General features: G+C 42.5%; 1 protein-coding gene across 10 annotated transcripts in view; it reads right to left on the reverse strand.

Annotated features, from left to right (window-relative positions):
* Positions 1–15,878, reverse strand: part of LOC133242143 (uncharacterized) — a 487,229-nt gene that overhangs the window by 275,955 nt on the left and 195,396 nt on the right. Inside the window, exon 4 of one of the 10 annotated variants that reach the window (XM_061408196.1) lies at positions 1,742–5,248. The exons of the other annotated variants lie outside the window; for them this stretch is intronic. The gene's annotated coding sequence lies outside the window, so the exon portion shown is untranslated. Of the gene's footprint in view, positions 1–1,741; positions 5,249–15,878 lie in introns of those variants that run through there. 10 annotated transcript variants of the gene reach the window in all.

Here is a 15,878-nt window from a genome sequence, read left to right on the forward strand (position 1 = left end):
ATGGAGAACCAACAAGGAGTTACTGTATAGCAAAAAAAGAAAAGAAAAGTTATTATGCAGTACTTAAACATTTTTGAGTGAATGACAGACGGCATGTCAATGTGCCCCGTTCACATTCACTTATCTAAGGATCGCTGGAGGAGATTCTTCTGAAGTTGACGACCCGATCTTAATAGCATTCATCTTCCATGCCTGAGAACGTGGTACTGACCAAGGATAGACCGGAGAGCGCTGAGAACATATGCTTCAGCAACACTGTTCATGATATGCAAGTTACAAACCTTCCTCGGCGATTTCTATGGCATCCTCTTTCTCTGCAAGCAGTCTGCATTTCCACGTAACTCTTTAAAGAGATGACACTAACGTGTATCCATCCAAAAGGGATTGTTAAAAAGGAAAAAAAAAAAAAGAGCATTTTCTCAGCATCTTGAGGCAGAATATGTCTTCCCATTGGAAGTTAAGATCATAAATATTTTTGTACACATTTAGGTAGAAGGGAAAGATATGTAATTATGCATGTGATTGCTGACCTGATTTTCTGCTTTAGCTGACTACAAAGAACAAAAGTTTCTGTATTTTTGTAAAACAAAATGACTCCTTGAAAAGGACACAGGGCATTAAATATATTAAAATACAAACTATTCTCAGTTTGGACCATGAAAAGGATTACAAGTTACAAGTGTAAGAGTAAAATCAGTAAGTATGTGTTACACGGTGTATGTGCTAAGCTTAGTCTCTCAGTCGTGTCTCACTCTTTGCGACCCCATGGGCTGTAGCCCGCCAGGCTCCTCTGTCCACGGGGATTCCCCAGGCAAGAATACTGGAGTGCATTGTCATTTCCTTCTCCAGGGCATTTTCCTGACCCAGGGATCAAAGCCAGGGATTGAACCCAGGTCTCCCACACTGCAGGCAGATTCTTTATCATCTGAGCCACCAGGGAAACCCTATACTGTGTGTATATGTATTCTCCAGTTAAACGTATGAATTGCCTTATAGTCCCACAAAAAACTCGATAGATGTTGTTAATCTATCGAGTAACAACAACAATGGAAAATAATTACAACGCCTGTCATTATATTTATAAGACACTGATTCAACTAGTGGTTAACGTGGAAGTCATTTTTCTACTGCTCCCGGCAAGCACAAATAACTATGACCATACAGTTTAATAAACAAGTACTTCTGTGAAAATTTACTTGTATATAAAAGACAGGACAGAATTTCATCTATGTATTAACAGAGACAAATACTTTGGCCACCGATGCAAAGAGCTGACTCATTGGAAAAGACCCTGATGCTGGGAAAGATTGAAGGCAGGCGGAGAAGGGGACAACAGAGGATGAGATGGTTGCATGGCATCACCAACTCGATGGACATGAGTTTGAGTAAACTCCGGGAGTTGGTGATGGACAGGGAGGCCTGGTGTGCTGCAGTCCATGGGGTCGCAAAGAGTTGGACACGACTGAACGACTGAAAGGTGGAGAAGGCATGGGTGAGTTTCCATGGATGAAGAGGCAGAGCACAGAGGATTTTTCAGGCAGAGGAACTACCCTGTGAGATTCTATAATGATGGATACATGATTATACATTTGTCCAAGCCCATTGAATGGACAACTTGAAGAGTAAACCTTATGTTAAACAATGGACTTTGAGTGATTATGATGTGTCATAATGAGGTTTCATCTTTGATTTTATAAAAATGCACCATTTTTTATTAAAAAAAAAAAAGTACCATTCACTAATGGGAGAAGTCATATACATATCAAGGCAGGAAATACATGGGAAACCTATGTACCATCCTCTCGATTTTGATGTAAAAAAACCTAACACTCAGAATAAAAAATAGTATCTAAAAGAAAATAAACACCAGGTCACAATCCCACTCATACTTCCACCACAGGGATTCTAAGGGCCAGTATTCCAGAGCGTGGAGACAACTGGAGATCTTCCCGTGGTGGGAGTGAGCTGGCCATGGCTACGCTGAGTGTTCTAACAGTAACCGCTTCTAGCCGTAGTCCTCTATATTCTTGTTATTTCATTCCTGAATCTTCAGTATATTCTGTTACTTTTTAAATCATTGTCTTAGTGCCTTGGAGAATTAAGGAAAATATATGTGTCCCTCTAGGAGAGAAACCATGGGGTCGCAAAGAGTCGGACACAACTGAGTGACTGAACTGAACTGAGGACAGAAACTGGTTGCACAGACTGATGCTCTGGAGAAACCGGTTATAGAGAGCATGAGTGACCTGCTGGAGTCCGACAGCGGTCTGCATGCTCAGGAGAAGTCTACATGCTCAGGAGACGTCTACATGATCAGGAGAAGTCTACATGCTCAGGAGAACTGCTGTACGCAACAGGGGAGAGTGTAACAGGTCTGCGGGAGGGAAATCCAAAGGAAGAACGGTTTTCTTGCAGCTTATGGAATGCGGTTTCATAGTTTTCGTAATTTGGATATTAAAGAAAATATGAACTTTAAGAAACACCAAAACACCAGGGAGGATGACTCTGAGTTTAAGCAGCGTACAGTCACAGGTGGATACATCAGCATTGGCCACTGCTCTGAGAATCAGTGAAGCTGGCTCCTTCACAACGCGGAGCTGTGGTTCTTGAAATGGCCATCGCAAACAGCGGATCTCAGATTCCGGGGATGGATACAGCACAATGTCTCCTCATTGTCACAGCGGCTTCAACTTTTTCCAAATAGAGTGAGAACTGCTGAACACCTCTTGAGATTCTCTGGGTTTTTTTCTTTTTAATTTAATGAATATTTATTAAACATGGATTCGGGGGTATTACTATACTGGTAGTTAATTGGTTAATTGGAAAAGTCAACAAAAGTAACAGTCTAAAAAACAGAAAATCAAAGTGAAACTGAAAATGTATACAACATTCATTCTCCCATACCTTGATGTATGTGTTTTTTTTTTTTTTTTTTTTAACGTATGTCTCTTCAATCCTAAAAGAAACCAATCCTGAATCTTCATTGGAAGGGTTGATGCTTATGCTCCGATACTTCGGCCACCTGATGCAAAGGGCTGACTCACTGGAAAAGACCCTGATGCTGGGAAAGATTGAAGGTGGGAGAAGGGGACGACAGAAGACAAGATGGTTGGATGGCATAACCGACTCAATGGACATGAATCGAGCAAACTCCGAGAGATAGTGAAGGACAGGGAGGCCTGGTATGCTGCAGTCCACTGGGTCACAAACAGTCAGACACAAGTAAGCAACTGAAAAACAGCTCTTAGCTTGAGCTTAGTATCTTTTTCTTTTCCATAAGCCCCACCTCTAATTACTTGCTTCTTATTCAAAGACACTGGTGAAGGAATTTAAACCCAGATTTCTGAGACAGATTACAGTATCCATGGATTTTTAAATGTCCAAGCTTTTCTTTTTCCTAAATTGCAATATGTCTAGGATCAATATCATATGCTTACTTCGTATGTTTAGAGAAATGATGTTACTTGGGGACTCTAATGGGTCTCTGAAGACTGAAAAGTAGTCATTAAAATATTGTCTAATGTCAATCCATCAATAGGACTGACATTCTCTTTATGGATTACTTTTTTCTTTCCTTACATGATACCTACGGTATTAATTTAAGAAGGATTAAAATCAGAGACAATTAGAGACATCGAAATCAGAGCAAAGTTAATGTGTAGTTTGAGGTTCCATACATAAGCCAGACGTTTTACAAAGGAATGGACTAGGGGATTACAGGAAAGGAAAATGCCACAACCCTTTAGGAAAGGAGCATTTCAAGACTCACAAAGAAACGTTCAACATCATTAATAAAGCACTTGCCATATTGTGCCACTTGACAGAGTGTTTTATTGATAAATTGCACTAATAACAGTTGTGCTCAAAACGTTTGTCTACAATCATTGTAACACGAAGAAAGTAATCTTTGGCGGGCTACATGACATGCTGAAATCACACTACTGGAGGGATGACGCGGGACTAGATGTGAGGCATTTCCTTACGTATCCACTCTCGTGTCTTGTATCATGATGTTTTACTCATGCTCTTGAAATAATCCCAGTAACCTCCCACCTAAACCTTCATTGAAAAGAAACTTAACAAATCGAAAGTTGAGTGCAGGGAAATATTCATAGCAGTAAAAACTGTGAAGCACCCACAGGAGGCAGAAGGGAAGAGTAAGTAAAGTTTGGTATATTGATCAAAAGACAATCATTAAATTCATTTGGTATTATAGAAAATGATGCTGATAAACCATGAAATTAAAAGACGCTTACTCCCTGGAAGGAAAGTTATGACCAACCTAGATAGCATATTAAAAAGCAGAGACATTACTTTGTCAACCAAGGTCCATCTAGTCAAGGCTGTGGTTTTTCCAGTGGTCATGTATGGATGTGAGAGTTGGACTATAAAGAAAGCTGAGCGCCAAAGAATTGATGCTTTTGAACTGTGGTGTTAGAGAAGACTCTTGAGAGTCCCCTAGATGGCATGGAGATCCAACCAGTCCATCCTAAATGAAATCAGTCCTAAATATTCATTGACAGGATTGATGGTGAAGCTCCCATACTTTGGCCCCCTGATGCAAAGAACTCACTCATTGGAAAAGATCCTGATGCTGGGAAAGATTGAAGGCAGGAGGAGAAGGGGACGACAGAGGATGAGATGGTTGGATGGCATCACTGACTTGATGGACGTGAGTTTAAGCAAGCTCCGGGAGTTGGTGACGGACAGGGAAGCCTGGCGTGCTGCAGTCCATGGGGTCACAAAGAGTCGGACACAACTGAGCAACTGAACTGAATGATAATTTGTAATATTAGAAATATAACTTAAGCAACCTTTGAAAATCATTAGAATGTGATTTTCAGTTCAGTCACTCAGTGACTCTGCTTTTTAATATGCTGTCTAGGTTGGTCATAACTTTCCTTCCAAGGAGTACGCGTTTTTTAATTTCATGGCTGCAGTTGCCATCTGCAGTGATTTTGGAGCTCAGAAAAATGAAGTCTGACACTGTTTCCACTGTTTCCCTATCTATCTGCCATCAAGTGATGGGACCGGATGCCATGATCTTAGTTTTCTGAATGTTGAGCTTTAAGCCAACTTTTTCACTCTCCTCTTTCACTTTCATCCAGAGGCTCTTTAGTTCTTCTTCACTTTCTGCCATAAGGGTGGTGTCATCTGCATATCTGAAGTCATTGATATTTCTCCCGGCAATCGGCAATCTTGATTCCAGCTTGTGCTTCCTCTAGCCCAGTGTTTCTCATGACGTACTCTGCATATAAGTTAAAATAAGCAGGGTAACAATATACAGCCATGACGTACTCCTTTTCCTATTTGGAACCAGTCTGTTGTAGAATGTGATTTTCGTACATGAGAATTCTGATTATTTTTATTTTTGCTTTGACAGGGATCAAACCATTTTATTGAGAGGCTTTGAGCTTTTGACACTGAAAATACTAGTTTTAGTTCTGTGTAATTTGAATGTAATGAAAATATCCAAAGAAACCCATTTAGATGTGATTAACAAAACAGAGACCCATTAAGTCTGGAGTCTTGTAATAGAAAAAAATAATAATGCCATTAATGTTCCTTTTTGCCATTTAAAAAACTCCAGAGAAAAGTGTGAAGTGTCTTTTCACTATAGCGACCTTTGCATTTTGGGAATTGTTGGTGTAACCTCTCTGAATATGCTTCATTATCTGAAAAGGGGTAGGTTTGGAGTTAATCCTTAAATTGCCTTCAGTGGTAACGTTCTCTGAATTTTATAAATCTGAGGAAGAAAATGTATAAGAAGAAACAAACTCACCAGCATGGAAAAGTGTATAACAAAAGAAGAGTTTTAGAGTAAGTGAGACAATGAAAAACATTGAACTGGGACCATTTCAGCTCAGGATAAATGACATGGGTCTGTATAGATGTGTAAGAGGAAAGATAATTCATTTCTCTATCGATGGATTCTTGGAAAGTTTCCAATGTAGGGGCTGGGAATCAAATATCCAAATGGAAAATCTACTGAATGTGCATACCTTAAGTTAACCCAAACAGACCATCGCCAAAAAAGCGGGGTAGGATGTGAAGGATGGAGATACAGTCACGTGGAATGAACTTCTTAACACTCCCTTCACTATCTTGAAACCTCTTTCTTGCCTGGATTTGTACACTCAAACCCTTTGTAAGAGGGGTGGTCAGAAGCCAGTGCCCCTGTGCTCAACATTAACGAAGGACGCTAATCAATTCCAGGACGTTCAAACCAAGCGATGACACCATCTGACGCACTGAACTCACTGGTAAGCAGCCGTGTTCTCTTCCCAATACTCTTTTTATATTCTTCCCAGCTGTGAAGGCCACAGCTCACATAGGAAGTGACATCTAATACAATTCCATGCAGCCATAGACTACGCTTGATGATAAAGTCGCAGCTTATTAGGAGGATGACTTATGGGGTCATCATCAACATGGACCTATTTGAATAATTACAGACGCTCTTTCTGGTCCTGGATAAGTCTCACTAGTTTAGAAAGTGCCTAGTATGGCATCTACACCTCACATCTAGTGCCAGGAGGTTCTAGGTGAAAGTCGCGCAGTCGTGTCTGACTCTTTGCAACCCCACGGACCATAAAGTCCATGAAATTCTCCAGGCCAGAATACTGGAGTGGGTAGTCTTTCCCTTCTCTGAGGGGATCTTCCCAAACCAGGGATTGAACCCACATCTCCCGCATTGCAGACAGATCCTTTACCAGCTGAGCCACAAGGGAGGCCCCGGAGGTTCTAAGAAATGGTCCAAAACAAGAATACTGACCGGACTTCTGGACCCTCATGAAAGAATGAACTTGACACGTTCTTCCAAGGAAGCCAAGAAAGAAAGTAATTTCGGAATTCTGGGTTTGTGCAGTGGCCTAGACATAAATTTCTTTTAAAGGGATTGAATTTCATCTTGTCTCGAGAAACTAAAATAACAGGAAATAAGTAAGACCAAGAAATGAATTTAAAAGTGGGTAAGTTACAGAAGTTTTAAATAAACCATTAGAACAGCACAGTGTGATTTGTAAATGTCTCCAATTTTATTGGAAAACCAAACAGGTATTGTATTTTCGTAGCTTCGACCTGAGGCAAATAGGTCTGTGACAGCAAAGATCCTTAAGTCCAAACTTAGCCACCAGGGAGACCCTGAGTCACCAGGTTAGCCCCTTGATTTTTCTCATTATCATTTTGAGAGTCTATTTTCTTGATGTGGACCAGCCTAACAAAGGATTTCTTTTCCAAGTTAGTGATCATTTTATTGCTTGAATCTGAGAGGTCTCGAACTCTTTCAAATTTCAGAAAAATTTCACTACTGGCTGTTGGATTAATACTGACCCTCTTGCAACCATTGTGAATTTTAAATAACTTAAATGAATTTACAAGAAGCTCAAGTAATTTATGGTCCAATGTATTTTGGCCTGAACACTGGAGCATTGAACCCATGTCTCCTGAACTGGCAGGCAGATGCTTTACCATCTGAGTGAACAGGGATCCAGAGGGCAAGACCCTCTTTTGCAAATGCCAATATTCACATCTTAGTATCCAGTTTTATTTTTCAGGCACTTAGATGATGCCTTTTCAAGACCTGGAAGTTCTCCGTTCTTGGAACTGTTCACACACAGCTGGATATACAAGTAGTGGAAATGGAACACCAAGTAATTTGAATCTACAAAATACCTAAAAAAAAAAAAAAAAAAAGAATTCCATGGAATTCTCCAGGCGAGAATACTGGAGTGGGTAGCCGTTCCCTTCTCCAGGGAATTTTCCTGACCCAGGGACCAAACCCAGGCCTCCCGCACTGCAGGCAGATTCTTTACCAGCTTAAGCCAGCAGGGAAGCCCACAAAATATATCTAACATCCCACCAAATGCTCACCTAGTCTGAGGTTCTGTGAATCTGAGGATCTGTGTCTTTGCCTGGTTTACATTTTAAATCCTCCTTGGGGAATACAAGGTCTCACCTATATTTCTAGGGAGCCAGTAAATACAGAACTGAGAGCTTAGGGGTTGACTCAATGTGCGGACGACATGTTACTGAGATGTCTCAGATCTTATGGACAAACCCGAGTGAGCTTTTGTGGCCAAACCAATACAGAGTCTCGGGGCCTCCTCCTGAGAGTTCCCCTGCTTTCTCTCCAGCATGGAAGCTGGATTTCTTCCATGGGAGGCTCAGGGATTTACAGTGTCACAAACATGACATCTGTCACCCTCCCTGAGACTGAGGCGTGGGCTGATACAGCATTACGCAGCTGGATTTCACAGGTGAATTAAGGTCACAGAGAGCCCAGGTTCAGGAGGGAAGGTACGTGAGGGCTGGCATACATGCTGTGGTTCATTGGAAGTCATCTCCGGGTGTCTGCATGCTCGGTCACTCAGATGTGTCCAACACTTTGTGATCCCATGGACTGTAGCCCCTCTAGGCTCCTCTGTCCATGGGATTTCCCAGGCAAACATACTGGAGCGGGGTTGCCATTTCTTTCTCCAGGGGATCTTCCTGACCCAGCAATCGAACCTCCATCTCTTACACTGGCAGACAGATCCTTTACCACTGAGCTACTAGGGAAGCCCATCTTTGGGACGTCCTATATCTGGTTTCCAAATACTCGGTTCTCTTCCAAGACACCAAAGTCATGTCATTCCAGAGTCAAGGGTGGGGTGAAGTTACAAAAGTGCGTCTCCTAAGAACCTTCAGGTGCAGAAGGATTTACTTGGGTGGGGCTCCTTTTGATCTGAAGGCATGTGAACCAAAGAGATGAGTCATTTGCCTCTCGGGTGTAAACACACAACCATGAGACAGGCACAGAAGTAGGAGAATGGCCACAGACACCTCAGTATGAACACTCAAGTTTCATACAGACTTTTCAACCATGTGAAGACTCTTAGAACAACTGACTGTGGATGGTGCCCTACCGAGCACCCATATTTTGCTTCTGATGTACCTTTTCCACTTTCAAGAGGCCAGAGCTTCTTGCAGAAATGACTGGTTCTCATTCAGGGTCAGGGATAAACAAGATGAGACCAGAACATCTGGACAAATCAAGAGAAATAATGATATCAAAGACAAGCAGAGTTAAGTCAGAAAGGCTCAGTGGCCAAGATGAAGGAGCTTGCACTTGCCGATGCTCAGCCAATTTCAGCTTCAGTAGGTAAGGACAGATCTGTAACTGAGTGAAACCTCACACATATATTTCAGTTCAGTCGCTCAGTCGTGTCTGACTCTTTCTAACCCCATGGACTGCAGCATGCCAGGCTTGCCTGTCCAACACCAACCCCTGGAGCTTACTCAAACTTATGTCCATTGAGTCCGTGATGCCATCCAACCATCTCATCCTCAGTCGTCCCCTTCTCCTCCCGCCTTCAATCTTTCCCAGCATCAGGGTATTTTCTAATGAGTTAGCTCTTTGCATCAGGTGGTCAAAGTATTGGAGCTTCAGCATCAGTCCTTCCAATGAACACCCAGGACTGATCTCCTTTAGGATGGACTGATTGGATCTCCTTGCAGTCCAAGGGACTCTCAAGAGTCTTGTCCAACACCACACTTCAAAAGCATCAATTCTTCAGCGCTCAGCTTTCTTTATGGTCCAACTCTCACATCCATACATGACCACTGGAAAAACCGTAGCCTTGACTAGATGGCCCTTTGTTGGCAAAGTAATGTCTCTGCTTTTTAATATGGTGTCTAGGTTGGTCATAATTTTTCTTCCAAGAAGCAAGCGTCTTTTAATTTCATGGCTGCAGTCACCATCTGCAGAGGTTTTGGAGCCCAGGTAAATAGTCTCTCACTGTCTCCATTGGTTTTCCCATCTATTTGCCATGACGTGATGGGACCAGATGCCATGATTTAGTTTTCTGAATGTTGAGTTTTAAGCCAAGTTTTTCACTCTCCTCTTTTACTTTCTTCAAGAGGCTCTTTAGTTCTTATTCACTTTCTGCCCTAAGGGTGGTGTCATCTGCATATCTGAGGTTATTGATATTTCTCCAAGCAATCTTGATTCCAGCTTGTGCTTCTTCCAGCCCAGCGTTTCTCATGATGTACTCTGCATAGAAGTTAAATAAGCAGGGTGACAATATACAGCCTTGACGTACTCCTTTCCCAATTTGGAACCAGTCTGTTGTTCCATGTCCAGTTCTAAGTGTTGCTGCTTGAGTTGCATACAGATTTCTATTTAAACCCATGAATTTGTACATACATTTTAAAAATCAAACTAGTTGATCATACTGTGAAAATGAGAGGTGCCAATTTTTCAGTTTGAAAATCTAAATGTGTGTCTTGCTTTTTTCCACATTAGCAACAGAATGTGAGCTGAGATTTACATTTTCGCTACCGTTAGGTAAATGAATAAATTAGATGATCAGATTAGGGGACCTCCCTGGTGGTCCAGTGGTTAAGAATCCACATTCCAATGCAAGGCACATGGGTACCACCCCTGGTCAGGTAACTAAGATCCCACACGCCGTGAGGCAACTCAGCCTCACATGTACCACAACTGAAAAACCGGTGCATTGCAATGCAGAACCCAGTGCAGCCAAAAAATAAAAAATAATCTCTACAAGGAGAGATCTTAGTAAGTCGAATCTCATTTAATGATCAGAAATTCCTCTCGATTTTTAAAAGCGGTGTTAGGAGAGACAGAATGTTTGACCCAGGATAGAGCAAATGGTGGGCCTCCCCGGTGATCAGTGGTAGAGAACCTGCCTGCCAACGCACGACACCGAGGAGACACGGGTTTGATTCCTGGGTTGGGAAGACCTCCTGGAGAAGGGCATGGCAATCCACTCCAGGATTCTTGCCTGGAGAATCCCAAGGACACAGGAGACTGGCGGGCCACAGTCCATGGGGTCGCAAAGAGTCGGACGTGACTGAGCCGTAAACAACAACCGCCAATCATAAGAGTAGAGGATGTTTTCCGAGAAGACAAGCTCCTTGATGAAGCCAATGTCCTAGAGAAGACATGGAAAGACCAATGGAGCCCAAGCGGAGATGGGAGGATGGGAAGGGGACACAGTTCTGGTCCTTTCCTTCACCCTGTTTCTCTGGCTCTCAGGAACTGAGCAGAAAGGAAAACCAAAGAGAAACCAGGGCACCCGAGCCCTTACAAATGAGCTGAGCGCTCAGAGAGAGCCCCTCAAGACATTTCCCTGCCTACCCTCGCAGAAGAGATGTTGAGATCAGATGCCCTCACTGTTTCACTTTCTGCAAGGGGGTGTGGAAACACCTCATGTCAAACAGTCGGGTCTGGCCAGAAGGAGAACCAAGCAGATTGTGCAATGGGAGGAAAGGCTCCAAGGTTTTCACATGAATTCAGAGAACAAACTCTAAGGGGCTTAGAGTAGCCCCTTCCGTGGGGGAGAAGTCATCCCTACAGAAAGGAGGAGAATTATGCCAGGCAAAACATGATAAAATTATGCCAGGCAAACCACGGGAAAATTATGCCAAGCAAAGCATGGTAAAATTATGCCAGTCAAAGCACAGTAAAATTACGCCAGGCAAAGCACAGCATGTCCCAGAAGACCACAGACACACCCTCCTCGAATTCAAGGGCTCAAGATAACTTAGTATTTATTAATAAAACCCATTCCATAGGGAAAAAAAAAAAAAAACAGGGGAAGGGTGTTGACAAGCATTTGTTCACATTAGTAAAAGTAGAATCTCTGAACAGGGCTACCCGTGACAAACATGGTCAAACAGAACAATAAACCAAGGATCTCTGAGAATGTAGGAGGCTACACAGGTGTCATGGAAACTGCTCTAAGAGACTGAAAACAATTGTGACCAGGTTTTGCAATCACAATGTGTATGTAGCCCTGTTGTCACTGGTAACTCTGGAAGACAAAAAAGGTACCCAACCAATGTGTACACTTGGACAGAGACCTAAACACAAATTACTATAAGAGTCATCTGGTCCTGACTAACTGCATTTGAGAAGGTACCACCAATAACACGGACTAGATGCAGAAAGAGCAGGCTAACGTGCAGAGAGAAGTTAGAGAAAAATCGAGCTTCTGGCAACAGCAAAATAAGAAAACAAACGTGTCTTAACACCACCCTGGTTAGTAAGAAAATGATTCCCCCAAAAAAGTGAAAACCCTGTGTCGGACAATCCAGCAAGCTACCAGGAAGTTATAGCCTCGGGGACACACCAAAGCAAAGTGGGCTTCCCTGATAGCTCAGCTGGTAAAAAGTCCACCTGCAATGCAGGAGACCCCGGTTCGATCCCTGGGTTGGGAAGATGCCCTGGAGAAGGGAAACGCTACCCACTCCAGTATTTTGTCCTGGAGAATTCAATGGACTGTATAGTCCATGGGGTCACAAAGAGTTGGACACAACAGAGAGACTTTAACTTTCACACACCAAAGCAGGAGTACTGAAGTAAGACCTGTGATAAGACTTCAGAGGAGCTTAAGACAGGCCTAGGAGAACCTCCTGGCTGGGCAAAATAGCTACTAGGAATGTGAGGGATGTGTTTCAGCACAGCCTCACATGCTCCAAGTCATGACTGAGTCTAAGAGGAGAGTATCTCTCAAAAGGAAGTGCTAATCCCATTCCAATCCCAAAGAAAGGTAATGCCAAAGAATGCTCAAACTACCGCACAATTGCACTCATCTCACATGCTAGTAAAGTAACGCTCAAAATTCTTCAAGCCAGGCTTCAGCAATACGTGAACTGTGAACTTCCAGATGTTCAAGCTGGTTTTAGAAAAGGCAGAGGAACCAGAGATCAAATTGCCAACATCCGCTGGATCATCAAAAAAGCAAGAAAGTTCCAGAAAAACATCTATTTCTGCATGGATCACAATAAACCGTGGAAAATTCTGAAAGAGATGGGAATACCAGACCACCTGACCTGCCTCTTGAGAAACCTATATGCAGGTCAGGAAGCAACAGTTAGAACTGGACATGGAACAACAGACTGCGTCCAAATAGGAAAAGGAGTACGTCAAGGCTGCATATTGTCACCCTGCTTATTTAACTTATATGCAGAGTACATCATGAGAAACGCTGGGCTGGAAGAAGCACAAGCTGGAATCAAGACTGCCAGGAGAAATATCAATAACCTCAGATATGCAGATGACAACACTCTTATGGCAGAAATTGAAGAGGAACTAAAAAGCCTCTTGATGAAAATGAAAAAGGAGAGTGAAAAAGTTGGCTTAAAACTAAGATCATGGCATCTGGTCCCATCACTTCATGGGAAATAGATGGGGAAACAGTGGAAACAGTGGCTGACTTTATATTTTTGGGCTCCAAAGTCACTGCAGACGGTGACTGCAGCCATGAAATTAAAAGACGCTTACTCCTTGGAAGGAAAGTTATGACCAACGTAGATAGTATGTTCAAAAGCAGAGACATTACTTTGCCAACAAAGGTCAGTCTAGTCAAGGCTATGGTTTTTCCAGTGGTCATGTAAGTATGTGAGAGTTGGAGTGTGAAGAAAGCTGAGCACCGGAGAATTGATGCTTTTGAACTGTGGTTTTGGAGAAGACTCTTGAGAGTCCCTTGGACTGCAAGGAGATCCAACCAGTCCATTCTAAAGGAGATCAGTCTTAGGTGTTCATTGGAAGGACTGATGCTAAAGCTGAAACTCCAGTACTTTGGCCACCTCATGCGAAGAGTTGACTCATTGGAAAAGACTCTGATGCTGGGAGGGATTGGGGGCAGGAGGAGAAGGGGACGACAGAGGATGAGATGGCAGGATGGCATCACCAACTCGATGGACATGAGTTTGAATGAACTCCAGGAGTTGGTGATGGACAGGGAGGCCTGGTGGGCTGCGATTCATGGGGTCCCAGAGTTGAACATGACTGAGAGACTGAACTGAACTGAATCCCATTCCAGCAACAGCATAGAATCCAATTCATAGGAGACCCTCCCAAATTTTGAGACAAAATTGTATTGGCCCAAGTGTGACCCATCTGGAATAGAAGAGCATGGCTTAGTTCAAAATGTAAATGTGACCCTTAGCATTCACAGCTATGTATGGGCAGGAAGCAGATTGAGAAATTTATTCACAGGGTGTGTTTTCTGGTTATCGAGCAGCTAAGGAACACGTTAGAAAGGAAAAGAACATTCCAGAAGATGGAGCCCAAAGCGGTGGAGAATAACAGACTACAGAACAACTTCCAGGAAGCTGACTTGATCTGGGAATACTTCCCACTCCTGGAGACGGGCCCTTCAGTAAATCACAGCCATGGAAACAATGAGTTAGACATGCACATGCCCATATGCACAGCTCGTCAATTTGTGTATTTCATCAACAGAAAAATAAAAAAGCTGTCACGTGTCATTTTCAACTTTTAGTGCTCTATCAATTTTTAAAGATGTGTCTACTTTTTTAAGTATAAGTGGCATCATCTGGACGGTGATATTAGGAATCACTTTATCTTTTCACCATACTTCTGTACATTAAAAAGTAAACTCATGTCACTTTTAAAAAAGCATAACTCATGAAAGAGAAACTCTGAATCTAGCATCTTCTGCTGAAATTCTTCAAATATTGAAAGCTTATGAAAAACAGCTGCCATAACATGGCTAATTTTAGGGGGGGCGGAAATGAACAATTTTATTGCCCCAAAGTTGAAGACTGAATTTTTTTCAAAGAAGATACACAAAAATATTCTTTAGCCATTAAAATGACCTAGGTACATTTTAGTATCATCAAGTTATGTTTCTAAATATCGTACTAAGTGGTCAAAAAAGGATGACCTGTTAGTGAATGCAGCTACAATCCAGTTCTTCATTACATATATATATATATATACACATATTCAGTATTTGAATATCCACATATATTTCAGTATTTGAATATTTATATACACACATATACTGGAGAAGGCAATGGCATCCCACTCCAGTACTCTTGCCTGGAAAATCCCATGGACAGAGGAGCTTGGTGTGCTGCAGTCCATGGGGTTGCTAAGAGTCAGGCACGACTGAGCGACTTCCCTTTCACTTTTTACTTTCCTGCATTGAAGAAGGAAATGGCAACCCACTCCAGTGTTCTTGCCTGGAGAATCCCAGGGACGGGGGAGCCTGGTGGGCTGCCGTCTCTGGGGTCACACAGAGTCGGACACGACTGAAGTGACTTAGCAGATACACACACATATACATACATTCATACATATATATACACACAGACACCTTGCCACCGATGTAACAGTATGAGTGCACACACTTCTAACTTAAATACATATACGAATAAATCAATGAGATAAAATGTCATAGTATTAAAATATTTCACAAAGTTAAAAACAAGTGACTAAATTCTAATGCTGAGACCCTCACTGTCGGTAAGGTGATGACTTCCAAATCTATGACCAGCCTCACACTTCCCATGCAAGCCCCACAACTGCTTTGCTGATGCTTCTGAGGCACCTCCACCAGGCCATCCAGCAAACACAATGTGAAAAAAAAAAATCCATTATTTTCGTCTCACAAGCCTATCATTTGCATTCTCTAATATTTATCCATTTTCCCAAGACTATTATCTGATAATCACCATGGAGTGCTATCATCAATAGGCATTAATCAGTATATACGGTGAGGAACATTTCTGGCTGGTATAACGAGAATGATATTTATCTCACGGGGTTGTGGAGGCTATTTAAATGCAGTGCCTTTACCATGCCCTGAACAAGTCCTGGGACAACTGAGCACTAAATGGACAGTAGATACCATGAAAATGATCATTACTATCATTCTCCTTATTCTTCAAGTCATATTTACATATGTATAGCGGTTTTGTAACTGCTGCTGCTGCTGTCGCTTCAGTCGTGTCCGACTCTGTGCGACCCCATAGACGGCAGCCCACCAGGCTCCCCGTCCCTGGGACTCTCCAGGCAAGAACACTGGAGTGGGTTGCCATTTCCTTCTCCAGTGCATGAA

The sequence above is a fragment of the Bos javanicus genome, chromosome X (assembly GCF_032452875.1).
Source record: "Bos javanicus breed banteng chromosome X, ARS-OSU_banteng_1.0, whole genome shotgun sequence".
NCBI classification, from domain to species: domain Eukaryota; kingdom Metazoa; phylum Chordata; class Mammalia; order Artiodactyla; family Bovidae; genus Bos; species Bos javanicus.